General features: G+C 40.4%; 1 long non-coding RNA gene across 1 annotated transcript; it reads left to right on the top strand.

The window, feature by feature from the left end:
• The first annotated feature begins 10,817 nt into the window (after positions 1 to 10,817).
• LOC113659197 lies at positions 10,818 to 15,752 on the top strand. The gene is made up of 3 exons (XR_003444603.2): positions 10,818 to 10,938; positions 14,826 to 14,940; positions 15,096 to 15,752. It is a non-coding gene; the product is annotated as an uncharacterized LOC113659197 (long non-coding RNA).
• The last annotated feature ends 2,679 nt before the right edge of the window (positions 15,753 to 18,431 follow it).

The raw sequence follows: 18,431 nt of genomic DNA, 5'->3' as shown, positions 1-18,431 counted from the left end.
CTGGATGGGTAGAAAAAGAGACGCAAGTGGAGATGAATTAGCGTAGCATACAGTGTGTGCCGGTTGAACATAAATCTCATGTCAGATTTAGTCCTGCTCTGGGAAAGCTTTAGAAAAGCATTATTGAGATTAGATGCTGATGTTCAGGATGTTGAGGAAACTCCGAAGGTGTTCAGTGGGGTCGAGTCAGAGGCAGAAGTACACTGTAGATGCACTTATGGATCCCAAAAAAAAAATGGCTGAAGCATTAGGAATACAAATTGCGCAAAATGTAATCCTCCAGACTCTCAGGCCAAGTGCTCCACAGACAATGCTCTGAAATCCTGTCTTGAAGGTCTCCTGTTCTTTTTTGCTCCACAAGCACCTACTTCAGCTTATAAACATTGTAAATATTTTCCCCCTCTTTTATCAATCATTATTATTCCATCCCCAAAGCTGCACTTCGATTGTACGTAGACTGCATGAGCAATCTACCGACCAGTGCGATGCAGAGGAGCTCCTGATTTCGCTACGACCACGGTGTTGGACGACAGATCAGAAGGTTGCGAGTTCCAAACCCAGAACCACCGATAAGGAATGTCACTGCTGGGCTCCTAATCAAGGCCCTTAACCCTTAATTGCTCAGTTTATATTATAAAATAAGATAAAAGCCTCTTTGTACCAGCTAAGAGAAATTATTAATAATGCTACAGCATATAGAGATATTCTGTAGAAAAAAACACATACAGTATGGGTCAGGTTTTAATTCTTATACTGTATCTCTCTGTGTTCTGTTCTATTTTATAGGTTTAGCCTCCTGTTTAATCCACAGACTTTCCTCATACATAAAAATCCAGGTAAAATAAATTATTCTGCTAACAGATAATTTAATGCAAATAAATGATAATGCTAACAATTGGCTAAACTGCTAACCAGCTAGCTAAATTTCACTGCAAATGTTAAATGACCTAAGAAGCTAGAAAATAAAAAGATAGTCAGATAAACATAGATACATTTTTCTATGCAAAACAGTTTGTGTCAAATGAACAAAGAGATATTGCAGGGATATATTTGAATAATCTGACTGACTAAACTATCTACAGTGATCCCTCGTTTATCGCGGTTAATGGGGACCGGAACCCCTCGCGATAGGTGAAAATCCGCAAAGTAGGATTGGCCCTACTGTAAGTTTGACCTTTTCACTGAAGGTCATCATCTTCCTCTTCCTCTTGGGCTCACTAGAGGAATCTTTCGCAGGGGCACGGCACTTAGGAGGCATCGTAAGGGCTTAACGAAAAGTTAATTTCGAACACAAAATGTTCTTGATTTGAGTCTATCCTGTTCTTTTAGTGCTCTTGACAGGATGAAGAAGACAAGATAGGTTGACCTGTATGTGAGATTACTCGCAGGACATTCAGTTTCTCTTTGCTCATGTACAGGCTTTCTGACCTTCAATGCTTGGATAAGAGTTGTGAGGAAGCAGCATTCTGGCATATCCCTATCTATGTTGATAAAACTTAGCCTTATCTCATACACCATAGCTTACTGTATTCCATTGCGTATATATTCTGTTCTGTCGCTAAGTTCTTTGAGCAGCTGTTTGGAATAAACCAGATTTGATTTCACTCGTGTGGTTTGTTCTCTCAGTGCTCCGGAGCGCTCCTATTGTTTTGCAGAGATAAAGGGACGTGGACAAGTGCGAGGAGGAATCTTTCTTACAGAGACACAGTCGACAGCGTGAACGAGATTGGCGAGAAACAACAAGGGAAGAAGTTGGGAGAGGATGCGATGATGCGCAGCCAATCAGCTCAGATCTCGTGCCGGGAACCAATCACGTGCCTTGTCTGAGTGCTCGTGGGTGTGTACAAAGCCTCTGAGAGAGTTTCTTTCTTTGTCTGGCATCCTGGGAAATTATTTTTATTTTTTGAAGAATATTTTTGAAAAATCAGCGATGCACCGAGGCCGCGAAACTTGAACCGCGAAACTTGAACTGCGAAACTTGAACCGCGAAGTAGGGAGGGATTACTGTAGTTGCACCAAGATATATATATTATACACACTGCTGAATTTGAGTGAAATTTTACATGGCGTTTTAAAGAAAACTTCAACACCATGAATCAATGAAGATGACTTTTTTTTGGCTTCCCTGTAAGATGTTAATCTTATGTTCTTCTGGTCATAAAGATGAATTCCTTCTGATTCTGTAAAACAACTGTTAGTCAGAGAAGGGACTTAAAAAGAACATCATTTTATCCGCGACCGAATCAGTTAAACGAGCATCTGCTTCGTTTAAAGAAATAGATGAATAATAATCAGAGATTTTACGCTGCAAAGTGGACCGTTTTTGATAAGATTACAATAAGACAGATGGCACATGTGGAGCTCATGTCAAGCACAGACTCCAGACAGAACGAGGACAGAGTGAGTGGATTTGTAAAGCTGTCACATCCAGGACGCTTAGTCCTCGCTATTTCAGACAGGAGGAAGAAATGGATATGTGGAATATCCCCGATTCGGCATGTGTCAGATGAAGGGGTGTACATAAAAACAAACAAAAAAAGCAGACAGAAAAAGACGGGTAAATCCAATATGGTGTCAAATAGGAAACAAGCCAGGTTCTGAACAACATCACCAGTAGCACCAGGTAAGGAATAAAACTTCTCCATGAAGGACTGAAATTCTGGTGAATTAAAGGGACTGTCATGATGGCTTTGACAATTCCCTGCTGGAACACCGGCAGGGGTTTGTTTATATTCTCTGTCATGTGTCTTTCTATGTGTTTTGTGCTGGGATGCACTTATTTCCAGAGATTTCAGAACAGCGTAACAGATATTGCGTCATCGGGTAGGCGTGGCCTATTTGATCATCTAACCCTAACCCTAACGGTTGTTTTTAGTTTGTTTATTTGTTTTCTAATATAAATCTACCTGTATGACCGTTTTGTCCTTCGTAGTATGCTCTTTTTTCTTTGAAACAGGGCATTTTTCCAAGACCTCTGGAAACACGCCCACTTTACTGTGTTTGTCGTGGGGAACGAAACCCCTGGAATTTAGTGCATCCCATTTTGTGCTTACAGTACGTATGTTTGCCCCACCCGATCCATATCCTGTTCCCGCCTCTGCACACCTGTTCCTCATATCTTGCTAATTACCCTCCATATTGTAGGAGATCCATGAGCAAACCTCTAACCACTTCCGGACCACCGTGTCACTTCTGCTTTAAGCCCACATTTACATTGTTAGTTCCACTACTTTACCAAGCCTTTTGTATTCCTTGTGTTGGTTCGTCATGTTTCTGACTCTTTGCCATGTTTATTCAGTTTCACGTTATTTGGTTATTCTGGTCTTTGGATTCTGATTTTTCTCTGTTTTTGCACTTCTGCCTGAACTGAAGAAGTTAATAAATCTGCAAATATATTCAACTGGATAATAGCCTTGTTCATTACACTCATACTCATACCTGGTCACTTCATGTGTGTTGTCTCTGATCTGATAGCTGTCTGATTTGTTAAAACTGTACCATTCACATCAGGCCACATAAACGCGTGTCGGCGAATCGGATATCGATCCGATCTTTCTACTAATTCTTTCTAAATGCTAGTATATTTGACCTCATTTCCGGGGTAATTGAAACAGAACACACTTTGGTGTATGCGGTTTTCAGAATGCGATCAAAAAGAAGACGGAAAAACTTGTTATGATGGTTATGCTACAAAAAACAGCGTTTACTGATTGCTGCATTTTCGCTGACGTCAGCAGCGTGTTTTAAGACCCAACGAGACGCCTGGGTGAAAGATCTGAGCCAGCACTGTTGGGAAAACATATTTGTTTCTGGCACGATGCACGACTCGTGAGTCACCTGCGAGTGACGTACTTCCGTGTGGGAGGAGTATAGCGCTGATGTATGTGGCTTTAACAACCACATTCATTTACACCTGTCCAGTTTCATCTGAAACGCATCCCAGACCACCTCCTGAAGGGGTTCGTACCATCGGATTTATATCCGTCTCCAAAACGTTTCGGAGGGCATTTAGACCTGGTCTTTTTACCATCGGATCACAGAAAACGCAGGAAGTGACCAGGTGTAAAAAAAAAAAAGCCCCTTATTTAAATGTGTTGTTTTGTGACTCCTCGTCATTTTGTGAGTCCTTGGTCTGGATTCTGCTCCCACAGATGCACCCACACCTGACAGGGACTGGGAAATGATAAACAGGGGAGATACGCATCATTTGGCGAGTCATGTGGTGCAGACTGGGAAATGGAGTTACAAACAAATTTAACTTGTGACACTGTGGAATTCTGGTCTCTTATCAAGCCTTGGCAATTTTGACAATTCCGAAATTCATTATCATTCTAATGGTTCATTTCAATTAGAAATCATACAGAAATTTAGAAAAGAAGTCTCCAGTGTCAGGGCTTGAAAACATCAGAAGTAAACCTGTATTATCCTGATATATTAAGTTCAAGAGAATGAATGAAAGAGATGCTGGTGAGGGAGCGAATGTTCTAGCTGCCGTAGCGTAAGTAAGAACAGGAACCTGTTCCGAGGATGTTCCTCGAATGGACCTATAAATAGATCAAAAGTAAAGTATTTATATTTTATTCAAAGGTAATCGATGGCAAATTGCTGGGGTGGAAAGATAATACCTCAGCACATGTTGAGACGGATGTGGTAGCCTAGTGGTTAAGGTGTTTGGTCTACTAATCACAGGACTGTCAAGTGTCACGCATTGAGAGTGACAGTCACGCATTGGGGTCTTTTCTCACGCTCTCCCGCCACACGTCGTATTTCTCACGCAGAAAAACTTACTATCTGTCATATATTTAAAAAGCCTGACACTTATCAGCCAATCAAAATAAGAGGCTACACACTAGCCAATCAGAAAATATCATGATTAAGATTTAACGCAACAACCAATGAAAAAAAAACATGTTCATTAGAGAGGGTATTTTCGATGGTCGGTTTGAACAAAAGCTCAACATGAAACAGCTCGTCTCTGGACGGGACATTGTCCTCAATCATGTCCCTAAACATGTCTGGGCTTTGTGCTGAACTGTTTTATATGGGAGCAACATTACACATGATAAAGTGGTCCAAAAAAGGTAACAAACACTTACAATAAACACCACCAGTCATAATCTCTCTCTCTCTCTCTCTCTCTCTCTCTCTCTCTCTCTCTCTCTCACACACACACACACACACACTCAAATTAATAAATGTAAATTAAACAAATACTTTGTATTTGGTAAAATTGCAGGCAGTGATCTGTTTTTTTTTTTGTTTTTTTTTTTGTATGGGGGTGTGGGGTGTTAGATAGGTCACGCTTGCTTGTCTTCAAAACTTGAGAGCCCTGTAATCAGGAGGTTGTGAGCTTAAATCCCAAGGCCACCAAGCTACCACTACTGGGCCCCTGAGCAAGGCCCTTAGTTGTGTAAAATGAGCTAAAAATTGAACTTGCTCCGGATAAAGCTGTCATTTTAAATATAAATGAGTTGTTAAAAGTAAATTAAATACAGGGTTATAAAAGAAGAATATGATTTGATTTGTATGACAAGATATTTTCTATTACTTATGCCATGAACTGTTCCTCTCTCTCTCTCTCTCTCTCTCTCTCTCTCTCTCTCTCTCTCTCTCTTTATATCTTATCTTATTTCCAACATTAAAAATATAGCCTGTAATATTTCCCTGGGCTCAGTGCTCACAATACCGCCGAAAGCTTCCATCAGTGAGACGTCTCCCATCGGTGCGCTGGCTGGAAATGTTTTTTAGGAAACAAATCTTTTATTCAGGTTCATTAGTGCAGCATTGATTTTCACTCTAGGTGGTGCACCAGAAGTGTTATTTAATATTTATGAATAAACCCTTACAGAGACATCTTGAATGATATTTAGTAAGAAAGAATAAGATTCTGAGCACAAGGAAGAAGGAATGTGTATAATTTTGAGTGAACGACGACGGATGATTAAGTTTGAGAGAAAGAAAGGAACGAGGGATCAGGAATGAAAGTTAGAGATGAATTAACATTTATTACGGGGAATTTTAGAGTTTTGCAAATTCTGAAAATGCATTAAGTGATCTTGTGAATGTCACTTTATGATACTTCAAATGAAGTACTCGTTAGCGTCAATGAAGCAAATAAGCAACATAATAAACATGGTAACGTATTTAACTTCTACTTTATACATATACACTACTGTTTTTAGAAGCTAATGTTGTGCTTTTTTTTTGACAAAAAAAAATAACGTTCAATATTTAACTCAATGCACTGTTCATGCACTGGAAGCATTTAAGAAGATCCAGAGCCAGATTTCTTTGCAAACATCAGAGCAGTAGTCGGCAGTGGTGGTTAAAGAGGTTAAGGCTCCGGGTTGTTGATTGTAGGATTTGGGTTCAAATGCCAAGCTTACATTGTTGGGCCCTTGGCTAAGGTTCTTAACCCTCACTGCTCCAAGGGTGCTACATCATGACTGACCCTGCGCTCTGATCCCAAACTCCAAAGTAGGGATATGTGAAGTAAGAATATCACTGTGCTGTAATGTAGATGTGACAAAAGTGTCCTTATGTAGCAGGTGTGCTTTTAAAACAGTAGTTTGGGATCCCACTTGCCATGACCATATACGGATTTTCTGGCAACCATGCTTCTTCCTAGTCTGCACGTGAGTTCACAGCACGTCCTGCGTTTATTTATTTAAAACACGTCCTGCCTGAACAAGTCCTAAAATATGCCCGCTCCTGTGTTGCACAGATTTAATAAATGAGGACATGGTAGCAAGGAGTTTATTCCACTACACAAGACACAGAGAGCACACCGCTACACTTACAATCCCATACATTGTATAGTATGTAGCATGGTGTTGGGAGCATCATGGTTTAACACTATGTTGGTTCTTCAAGATCTGAACAGCTCAAACTATTTTGTCACCTGTGGTTTATTAGAAGTTGATTGATGCAAGAAGAAAAAGCCAAATGCTTTAAGAACAAGTCAGAATGCAGAATATGGAACAGATAAGATAACTTAAAGGGTGCTATCCATTCAATAAATCCCAAAAAATTAGATGTTCAGAGACACTGTTGTGGTAATTTCTCATTAGGTCATCCAGCTACATTCAGAAATGATTAAGGGTTGAGGGTATTAACCGCTGAATGAGGTTCCTGGGTTCAGCTCTAATGCCCCTTTTCCACCGAGGCAGTTCGAGTGCTGGTTCGGAGCCTAATTTAGAACCAGTTCTTTCTGTTTTGACCGCCAAAGCACCGTCTCTGAACCAGGAAAAGTGGTTCTTAAGTAGCACCAAAACGTTGCTGGTCTAGACTTAAGAACCGCTTGTGGGCGGGGATAGGGCGGGGCTACTGTTAGCGCATTTGATTTACCACAATATGATACATTATCAGCACACGTGATAGTAGGTAGCTACATGCTAGGGCTAACTTTTTTCTGTTTTAATGATAAAATAACGTTATGTACTTTATCGATTACAACCTCCGTTTATACAGATTACACGGAGCCGCACGTACACGTTTTATTCGCCGCGTTTGGATGCCAATGTAGGTTCGCAAAGCCATGAGCATTAACAGTAAAGCAACATCCACCATTGTTGTTGTGTTTGTGTTTGCCGCTGCTGCACTAACGTCGCTGGGACACGTGACACGTATACAGTGACGTCACACTCGGCTCGGTGATGCTCTCTAGCCGGTGGAAAGGCAAACCGGTTCTTAGAAGGTTTGCCAGTGGAACCAACTTTGAACCAGCACTAGCGCTAGCTCTGAACCAGCACCCGGTTCTTTCTGGTGGAAAAGAGGCAGAGACACCTGATTCCTGGGCACTGTCTGAGAGGGTTTCTTTGGGTTCTCCTTTTTTCCCACCTCACAATAGCTGGCTGGTAGGTAGATTAGAATAGCAAACTATTTGGCAAAAAGTCTACTGTATGTAGACCTGACCATCACACCTAAACTTCTATAATTTGGAAGCACACATTTGTCTAGAATGACAATTTCCCTTCATCGGAAGCAATAGGCGAAAACATGTTCCAGAACGACAATGTTCCCGTGCAATAAAAGCCAGCTCGGTGAAGACATGGTGTGCTAAGCTTGATGAAGATGGAAGAGCTCAACCCCACAGAGCACTTTGGTGACAAACTAGAGCCTCTTCAACGTCCCAACATCGGTGTCCGATCTCCCTAACGCTCTGGTAGATAAATGAACACAAATCCCCACAGCCACAATCCAGCATCTTGTGGAAAGCAGAAGAAGAAGAAAAGAAGAAAAGACCGAAGCTTACTATTACTATCACACAAAACCCTATGAGTGTGATGACCAAGAGTGCACAAACATTACAGTAGGTCATGTATTGTAAATTCCCTTTAGTTGTGAATGAGTATGTGCTAGCATATACAGTATAACAGCTTGACAATCTATTTAGGATGTATTGTAACGTCACACCCAGTGTTTCAAGGATCCACGAAAACCTTGAACCCAATACAGATTGCGAATGTTGAGAATGAGACAGAAGGGAACAATATCTCATGATATCAGTGGCTTGGATTTAAGAAGTCTTTGCTTGCTAGCCTGCTTTTGATCACGAACCCCAGCAGCCTCTGAGAGAGACAGCAGAAGCGGTTTTATCTTCATCTGGTCACTCGATGGTGATAGATCAGCAGTTGTAATGTACAGTATGTGCACAGGATGTCTTCTGAGAGAAGAACGATAACTCGGCACATCTCTAGTCGATGAATTGGCTTCTTTGTTTACTTTTGTTAAACCATGACAAATACGGAGCAGCCTGGCCTTGACTCGGCGGTTTTCTGCCCGTCTGCTCAGTCAGCCAAGTGCACTTCATTTATTTCATGTGCCTTCAGGTGCCAAAATCTGTGAGCTTGCATTCTTTAAGTGAGATTAGTCTGGTGTATCCTGATGAGTCAAGCGTAATTTCTCAGCAGTGCAAAATCAAATCTATGTAAAATATATGTACCTTTGAGACAGGGAACCCACAAGACCTCTGAATGCGTGCTGGAGTATCAGGCATCAAATTCTGCAGAAATTCAGAATTTCAGATTTTCAGTCTGTAATGATTACCGAGATGGCACATTCGGACGGGACTAAAATCACCGAGAAGCTCTGGTAATAATTACTTTACCCCTCACGTCCCCACGTAGAACTACTCCTGTCCGAATAGTGCTAAAGAAACATCAGGATGTCCTACATAGACAATTAAAACAGGGACTAAACACAGAACAGGTGAACACAATCAGACAACAAAGTAATGACTGGACAGGAAGTGGAGACAGGACCAAGGGCGGTTCTAGGGTTTCATCTTTAGCGGGTTTTAGCCCTCAATGAGAATTTAAAAGAAGAAGAGTTTTATATTACATATTATATATTATATGACTACATAGTAAGCCAAAAGTTATGGTATTATTTAAAATGGCAAAAGTGGACACCAAAATTTTATGCATGATGTAATGATGCCAGTCTCCGATCAGATCAGTTCATGTATGTGTGCATTAAGTGTGTCAGATGAATGCAGTCATTAATAAACTAATATTCACAAGACAAAGACCACATCATTAAATGTTATTTTTATTTAGTATTGAATGGATTGTTTGCATTGATATGTTGTTTGTGCTACAACTCTGGTAATAAGAATAGTGACATTTCACTGCTTTCGGGTGCCGTCTTTGCGGCTTTCCGTCGATTAACGTCAAAGATAAACGCCTCCGAGTTTGCATGTTCTCCCCGTGCCTCGGGGGTTTCCTCCGGGTACTCCGGTTTCCTCCCCCGGTCCAAACACATGTCCGTAGTGTGTGAGTTAATGAGAGTGTGTGTGTGCCCTGTGATGGGTTGGCACTCCGTCCATGGGTGTATCCTGCCTCGATGCCCGATGACGCCCGAGATAGGCACAGGCTCCCCGTGACCCGAGAAGTTCGGATAAGCGGTAGGAAATGAATGAATCAATGAATGATAATATAATTATTATATTTATAGTTTTAGGGAGGCTGAGATCACAGAAATAAGTAAAACTTAATATAGACTAAAACCTATAAAATCAAAGAACAGCACTAAGAGCAGATGGGCTCTCCTCAGAAGGATCAGAAACTGTTTCTTATCGAACATCGCTCATGGGCTCCCTCATCTTTCCCTACATGTAAACAGCTGTAAATGGCATGTCTCCATTTCCAGTTCGCAAAATTGCTCTTTATTCTTTCTCCAGCCTTTTCATTCTATCGAACAGTGATTTCATCTGGAGAGAAAGTGCAGTCTTTATGAAATGTCATGTTGTGATAACTGCCTTTAATTCCGAGCAGTGAGTTGTGATCGCCGTACGTCCTTCAGACTTTTTTTGTTAAGTAAGAGGAGAATAAGCTGTTCTCTCATTGTAGAACTCAGAGGGTGTTTCTTTCGTGAGGTGAAAATCATACAACTTCAAGTTTCACATCAAATTATCTCGACAGATTTTCTGCTGAAATTCATTGTTTGCAGAAGTTAAATGTACTCAGACTCCAAAGGCATTGTTTGAGAAACGTGGCAAGAAAAGTAGAGTGATTTAAATAATGGATTGTTCAAAAAAAAGATTCTTCTGGTTTGGAAAATGCTTATTTATGGTTTGTTTACTGTGGCCTAGCCACATTTTAATTTATTTTATGAAATAAATTTCATTTTGGGGGGGACGGGGGACGGGGGACAGTGGCTTAGTGGTTAGTGTAGAGGGCCAAGAAATAAAGGGAAAGAAAAATAGACACCCCACAAAATAAAATTGTAGAGACAAACATTTTTTTGACATATACCGGATATTGTTCTGCGTATTATGGACTCATTAATATTGGATGTACCTTTAATTGGTCATTATCAATTGCCTCCTGTAGAGGGCGTTTAGCCTTTCTGAGATATAGAGGTTGCAGAGCTCAGGTCAGAATTCATTAAATATTGCAAGAGCTCACAGCACAAACGTCTGTTATTTCTCTGCAGGTGAGCAAAAATATGGTTTGTCAATCACTTAAAAATGACATTAAACGAGTTATGATGTTGTTGTTATGCATGATAGTACCGAGAAACGTCGGTTTAAAAAAGTTATTTTGTTAGTTTTGTTAAATTCACGATTAAATTGTTAAATACATGAACATATGTACAAAGAAACAGCAAAAGATAAGCTAAAATGGACACAAAAGGAGTTTGTTAATGTGTTTAAAGAGTTTTCTATATGGATGTTGAGTTTGAAAATGATTATATGCTAGTTTAATGTAAATTTGGTTCAGAGCCAAAATGGCGGTGTGTGTGTGTTTGAGCTAGAGCCAAAATGGCGGCGGCCATGTGATAAATAGCGTGAAACAAAATGGCGTGTTTAAAGCCTGGTTGATGAAAAGAGGTAATAGGCACATGCTTTGTTCATGATCATGAAAACTGTGAATATGTGAGTAAAGTAAATGGAAACAGTTGTGATTTAAATTACCATTTATAAATATTTATTGATATGATGCAATGTATTGTTCACATTGATGACTTATCGAGTTACTGGTACCAATATGGACTTTATTTGAAAAGAGAGACTTTATTTGAACTTATGGACTCTTGAAGACATAGTTGATTAGAAATGTATTTTCCTATTGTGTTATTTGTTTTTTTCGGAATCTGAATAGTTGTGATTCATGTTGACCTTATCTGAGAGAAAAGAGAAAGAAAGGTCAGAGTTCATTAAACATTGCAAGAGCTCACAGCGCAAACGTCTCTGTTATTTCTCTGCAGTGTTACACATTCAACTTGCCCCTCTGGGTTTCTCTGGCCTAGAGCGGGTAACATTAGCACGTTTGCCTCACACCTCAAGGGTTGGGGGTTCGATTCCCGCCTCCACCTTGTGTGTGTGGAGTTTGCATGTTCTCCCCGTGCCTCGGGGGTTTCCTCCGGGTACTCCGGTTTCCTCCCCCGGTCCAAAGACATGCATGGTAGGTTGATTGGCATCTCTGGGAAAATTGTCCGTAGTGTGTGAGTGTGTGAGTGAATGAGAGTGTGTGTGTGCCCTGTGATGGGTTGGCACTGCGTCCAGGGTGTATCCTGCCTCGATGCCCGATGACGCCTGAGATAGGCACAGGCTCCCCGTGACCCGAGAAGTTCGGATAAGCGGTAGAGAATGAATGAGTGAGTGAGTGAGAACTATCAAATCTCTAGCTGTCTCACTGGTTTTGCATCATCCTAATCCTACCTCCTATTAGCAATGCTCACACTTAGATATTTATTAAACATGGCTTTCTCTGAAGAGCCTCTAGCCAATCTTTGAGCATGACATATCTCATAAGCAAATAATAATTTCATGATTTTTATCCGAGTTAAAAGTGATGAAAAATTCCCAATCAGTACAAAGCGTGCGTCCTCTCCGTCCTGCCGACTTTCTATCCGTATAGCGATTACAGCCAGGCCCTTTCTTGAGAATCCTCCTGAGATAAAGGGTAAAAATTTCCCTTATATATGCTAATATATGCCTTTGTCCTTTACATGATTATGCTTGTGTGGCATTTTTGCTTGTTTGTTTATCTACAATCGTATTGTTCTTCCCTTCAGCTATGATAGACACATTTCTTTCCGTTAGTCGCCTGGGTTATGTATGTATGTGTGGGCGGAGCTATCGATACAGGGGTGGGACCCGTTTGGGTTAGGGGCATGTTTGTTTTGGTGATTTCAAATGTCAACATTGGCTTTCAAACATCGGAGACCCCACCTTTAACCAGAGTGCTAGCTGTAAAGCATGGAGCTCATGTGTAGCTGCTGTGATTTCATACAGCTAATCCACAAACAGCTCTAGTCTCATTATGAGGATTGTCTTCTGCTCCTGGTATGAAGAAAATTCTAAAGAATAATGTATATCTGTACAGTATATATTTATTTAGACTTTCAGAACCTTTAAATTTAAACCTTATCCTTTCTGCCCAGGTTAAGGTGAATTGAGCTGTATCAGGAGACGGGATTGCACCCAAGTGAAATAATCTAAGTGAGATTTCTGCATCTAACTAGTATGTTGCATCATTGTTTATTGCAGTAGTGTGATCTCTCTGTGTGTGTGTGTGTGTGTGTGTGTGTGTGTGTGTGTGTGTGTGTGTGTGTGTGGTGAGATTTCATAGAAATATGTACACAATATAGAGATGGCTATTAATGGAGAAACTCTACACAGTGAACTATTTCATTCATTCAACATTTTTTTTTTCACCAATTATATTGGTTTAACGCAGCTCATTTGCATATGGTGACGCCCAACAAAACTCCATAAAAGGTCAAGTCCATGGTCAGTTGCAAGCATGAAATCAGTGATCGGGTTTAAACAGAAAAGCCAAAGTGGAAGTGATTTGGACACTGAAAATAATGATAAGCATAAAAAACAAAGCTTCTGTGTCTAAAACATTTTACATTAATAATATATATATATATATATATATATATATATATTTTTTTTTTTCAAAATAGAATTTGTTTTATGCGCCTTAATTTCTGATTTATTTATTTTTTTCATTCCTAGCCAAAAATATTAATCCACAGATTTGTGCTAAATATCATGCTTTTATTCTAGCTGGTGAACTAGCATGAAGATGTGTTTTTGATCAAGACTCCAAAGCTTTCTTTAAGTTCTCTTATAAACGATTAAAACGATCTTAAGGTGCAGTAATCCGTGCTAACGCTATGATCAGAAATCGGTCAAGTACAAAACAAGTAAGAAGTTCATACAGTGGCCTCTGGTGGTCTGGAGGTGAATTGTGAACCGAGGTAACCCAGAAACTTGATGTTTCAGGATTTGAGGAGAATATGAAGCTTTTATCAGGATTTAAACAACATAGACATGATTTACAAAATATCTGCTCTAATCCAGTTGATACATGACTGGGAGACGCCGCTAAAAAGCAGAAATGAAATTAATTAACTTGAGGCATAGAAGCCTTTATTATCAGCACCTAAAGTACAGCGCAGAGGAACTCTTCTTTGCATATCCCAAATGAGGAAGTGAGGGTCAGAGTGTAGGGGCAGCTATCATACAGCACCCGCAGCACAGGGAGGGTTAAGGCCTCGCTTAATTGCCCACCTAGGGCAGCATGGCAGTTTTAGGGCTTAGACCCTGATCTTCCATCTACCAGCCCAGAGCCTTAACCACTTGAGCCACCACTGGCCCAATGTGGCTATACGGTTCCAGAGATTTTGCAACATTTATTCATTCATTCATTTCCTACCGCTTATCCGAACTTCTCGAACTTCACTAATGCTAACTAACTAGCTAATTAGCACAGGCTAATCAGAAAGGATTTTGAAGAGGATTACTTTGTTTGGTCCTAAAGAATGTTCTCTGACTTTTAACATTAGCCATTTATTATTAAGCTGAATGGATTTTTCTCACTCTCTCTCACTCACTCATTCATTTTGTACCGCTTATCCGAACTACCTCGGGTCACGGGGAGCCTGTGCCTCTCACAGGCGTCACGGGCATCGAGGCAGGATACACCCTGGACGGAGTGCCAAACCATCGCAGGGCGCACACACACTCTCATTCACTCACACACTACGGACAATTTCCCAGAGATGCCAATCAACCTACCATGCATGTCTTTGGACCGGGGGAGGAAACCGGAGTACCCGGAGGAAACCCCCGAGGCACGGGGAGAACATGCAAACTCCACACACACACAAGGCGGAGGCGGCATTTGAACCCCCAACCCTGGAGGTGTGAGGCAAACGTGCTAACCACTAAGCCACAGTGTGCCCCCCCGCCCAGATTTTGCAACATAAAATTATAAATTTTATGTATTTAAAAAAGTTTAAGCTTTAGTGGTTTAGGTAAAATAAGGTTGTTTTTGTCCTTGTGTTTGTCCTGGTGTTTTATCCAGTCTCGCAAGCAGCAATGAGTGTTAACCCTGCACTGTCTGGGGTGGGAATTGTTCCCATGGTGGGAGTGAAGGAGCCAGCCACTGGACCACCAGTATCAGCAAACGTCTATAGTAGGTTTGTTGAATTTATTGCTTTTGATAAATGTGGCATTTTAAGTACGTAGGTACCAGAATTTACAATGTTATGGAGCATAATTTTGTGTTGTAGAGTTATAACATCATGAATTTTTCATGCTTTTCCACATCTAATTCTACCCCGTGTGCTTAAAGGCAGAAATGTTGTTGGATTACACAGTTTTCCGCTTGAATAAAGGTCAAGTTAAAGGCCAAACTTCACCATCTATATTTATTTCCTCTCGGATGCCGCGACGAGACTCTTGAGTGTGTGCAGGAGATAAATTCAGATAAGTTCTCACAGCCTCCAGTGCATCAGGAACATTTCCCCAAAAACTACCTCTTCCTCTTCACTGCGTCTCAGAAAAGATAAACATGATGAACGAATGTGGGAAAGATTCCAGGCTCGTGTTTTTTTTTTTTTTTTTTTTTTTGACGGACAAATAAACGTCGTGATACTTATTTATCGGTGGCGTAACAGTTTTTGCTTAGCCTCATGTTTTAACCCACGGAGTGTGAAGGAGATTTTAGAAGTCAAGCACAATTGCGCCGAATGTAATTATAAAAGCTACGGTTCAGTTCGCGATCATCAGAAATTCAGAACTCGAACTCGCCTCGGCTTCTTTCTCGCTATTGTTTACTTCACGCTTGGGCTGATTTTTAATTCAGAAAAAATGGAAATGTGATCACAAAATAAACGGACAGTAAATAAATGTGCTGAGAAGACACACCGAGGGCAAAAGTGGAGGAAAGATACGACTCTATTACACTCTGTGAAGAAAGTTTTAACGTTTTGGTCCTTAAACCATGAAATTAAATTACATTTTGAAGAAATAAAAACAAAAAGAAATTTATATTCTTATGTTTATTTACATTTATGGCATTTAGCAGACACCCTTAGTGACTTACAACTGAGAGTTAAGGGCCTTGCACAGGGGCCCAGCAGTGCCAGCTTGGTGGACCTGGGGGTTCAAACCCATGACCTTCCAATCAGTAGCCCAACACCTTAACCACTGAGCTACCACAGAGATGTGTTCTTACCTCCACCGTATGCACATTAATAATAATAATAATAATAATAATAATAATAATAATAATACATTGCATAATATTTCAGCTTAATTCAAACAGACACAGCTCATTTGCATATGGTGACACCCACAAAACTCCATAAAAGGTCGAGTATACAGTCAGCTGCGAGCTGAAACGAGTGATCGAGACAAAACAGAAGTTATTTAGCCCGGAAATGAATGATGAGTATTAAGTTTAACGTGTAAATTACTGAAAATGTTATCAAGCTTGGGAGAAGTTAAGAAAACTAAATGAATATTCTTAGAATCATTTATTTCATCAGCTTTAACAATTCATTTTATTTGTCTCAGATCATAGACTTGTGTTGGATCGATAATATAAAACTATTGCTTACTATTTGGTTATACTGTACATCAAGGGCTCATATTAGGGTTAGAGGGCTTTGCCTATGATACTATGACTCACATTTAAATGACAAAATAACTCTAAATAACAAAAGTGTATTAATACATTTATGATGTAAACTTACATTTTATTGACTAAAAGTATTTCATTTGATCAGAATTACAAACTGACATTCAGACTGTTACATTATTAACTCACTAACTCTTAAATGAATGAATGAATGATGACCGACTGATGCCAGTATATTAAAAACATTCTGACCGAAACAGGGACTGTTCAACAGATCGACACGTACGTTTTAAAACTGCGTACAGAGGAATGAGAGTGTAACATAAGTTTTTTGTACAGGTAATTCTTATACTTTAATTAATCAGAATTTGTTCTCTGCATTTGACCCATCCAAAGTGCACACACACAGCAGTAAACACACACACGGAGCAGTGGGCAGCCATTTTTATGCTGCGGTGCCCGGGGAGGTGCCTTGCTCAAGGGCACCTTGGTCGTGGCCAGCCCGAGACTCAAACCCAGAACCTTAGGATTACGAGTCAGACTCTCTAACCATTAGGCCACGACTTGCCCCTCGACTTATGCTGTAATCAGTCTTCAAATAACCAGTGGCTTTTGAGAGTAAACCCCCAAAGCTTTACCCTCGCAATGCCACTGTAATATGTGTGTGTGTGTGTGTGAGCGTGTCTGTGTGTGTGTGTAGATATAGTAGATAAGAGTTTATGACTTTGCATAATAGCATGATGTCATATAATATAACACAATGCTAAAGTATAGAATGTACTGGATCAAGTTCTATTCTATGTGTCACTACAAAATGAGCGTGAAAGCAATTTTATTGAAATAATCTAGTGATGAGGGGCATGGTGGCTTAGTGGTTAGCATGTTTGCCTCACACCTCCAGGGTTGGGGGTTCGATTCCCGCCTCCGCCTTGTGTGTGTGTGTGTGGAGTTTGCATGTTCTCCCCGTGCCTCGGGGGTTTCCTCCGGGTACTCCGGTTTCCTCCCCGGTCCAAAGACATGCATGGTAGGTTGATTGGCATCTCTGGAAAATTGTCCGCAGTGTGTGAGTGTGTGTGTGCCCTGTGATGGGTTGGCACTCCGTCCGGGGTGTATCCTGCCTCGATGCCCGATGACGCCTGAGATTTGGATAAGCGGTATAAAATGAGTGAGTGAGAGTGAGTAATCTAGTGATGAATACAGTGATTGTGTTAAAATGAAAGACAAACATTTGTTTTTGTTCATTTCTTTCATTTTTACATTTCTTTTTATATGTTCTTATATCTGATAAGTACTTGATGATAAAACCCATTTTCGGAAGTTTGTAATAAAAAAAAACAGATCTCTGACTAAACTACTATCATAGTCTACATAAACGGCTATGGTCGGGAAAGCAGGTCGACGAGGATACAGAACAAACGGCTCAGGAACAAAACCGAGTCAGCACACAGGAGAGTTTTCATAGGAACCTGCTTCAAGAGCAAAACTGAAAGCAGGTCAACAAACATGATGGGAATAACTTGACAGAGGCGGAGAATGGACATCGATCAAAACAAAAACACGTGTTAAAAAAACACGAGTAAACAAATAAGGTACAAGACAGAATAAAAACTGGAAGTGAAACCGTGCTCCAGGTTGCTGTGTGCATTACAGGCCACCGGATTCATCACAGGTGTATTTAAAGATAAGGTTTAATATAAACTGACCTGTTACGCTATTGCTTGACGCTGACCTGTTACGCTATTGCTTTGCTATCTTCTTATAGCCTTCGAATGCTTTGTGAGCGTCAACTATTTTCAGTTTTCTAGACAACTGCTTAGAAGATCCCATAGTGCTGATTGTTGGGGCAAGGTCAGATGAGTCTGGGCATTTAAAACCTTTGAGAATGATATCACCTGGTCTTTCTAGATGATGATTGAGAACAATCCATGACACTGTCAGGTCTCAGCTTTCCAAAGGGGGGTGGTGCATGCTATAAACTCTGCGGGGTGCCCAAACTTTTGCAGACACCTTTTTTTTTTTTTTTTTTCTGTTATTTTGAAAGTGTAA

Source organism: Tachysurus fulvidraco, chromosome 6, assembly GCF_022655615.1.
Source record: "Tachysurus fulvidraco isolate hzauxx_2018 chromosome 6, HZAU_PFXX_2.0, whole genome shotgun sequence".
Lineage (NCBI taxonomy): Eukaryota > Metazoa > Chordata > Actinopteri > Siluriformes > Bagridae > Tachysurus > Tachysurus fulvidraco.
Note: the sequence above shows the minus strand (reverse complement) of the source record. Positions and strands in the feature narration are given on the sequence as shown.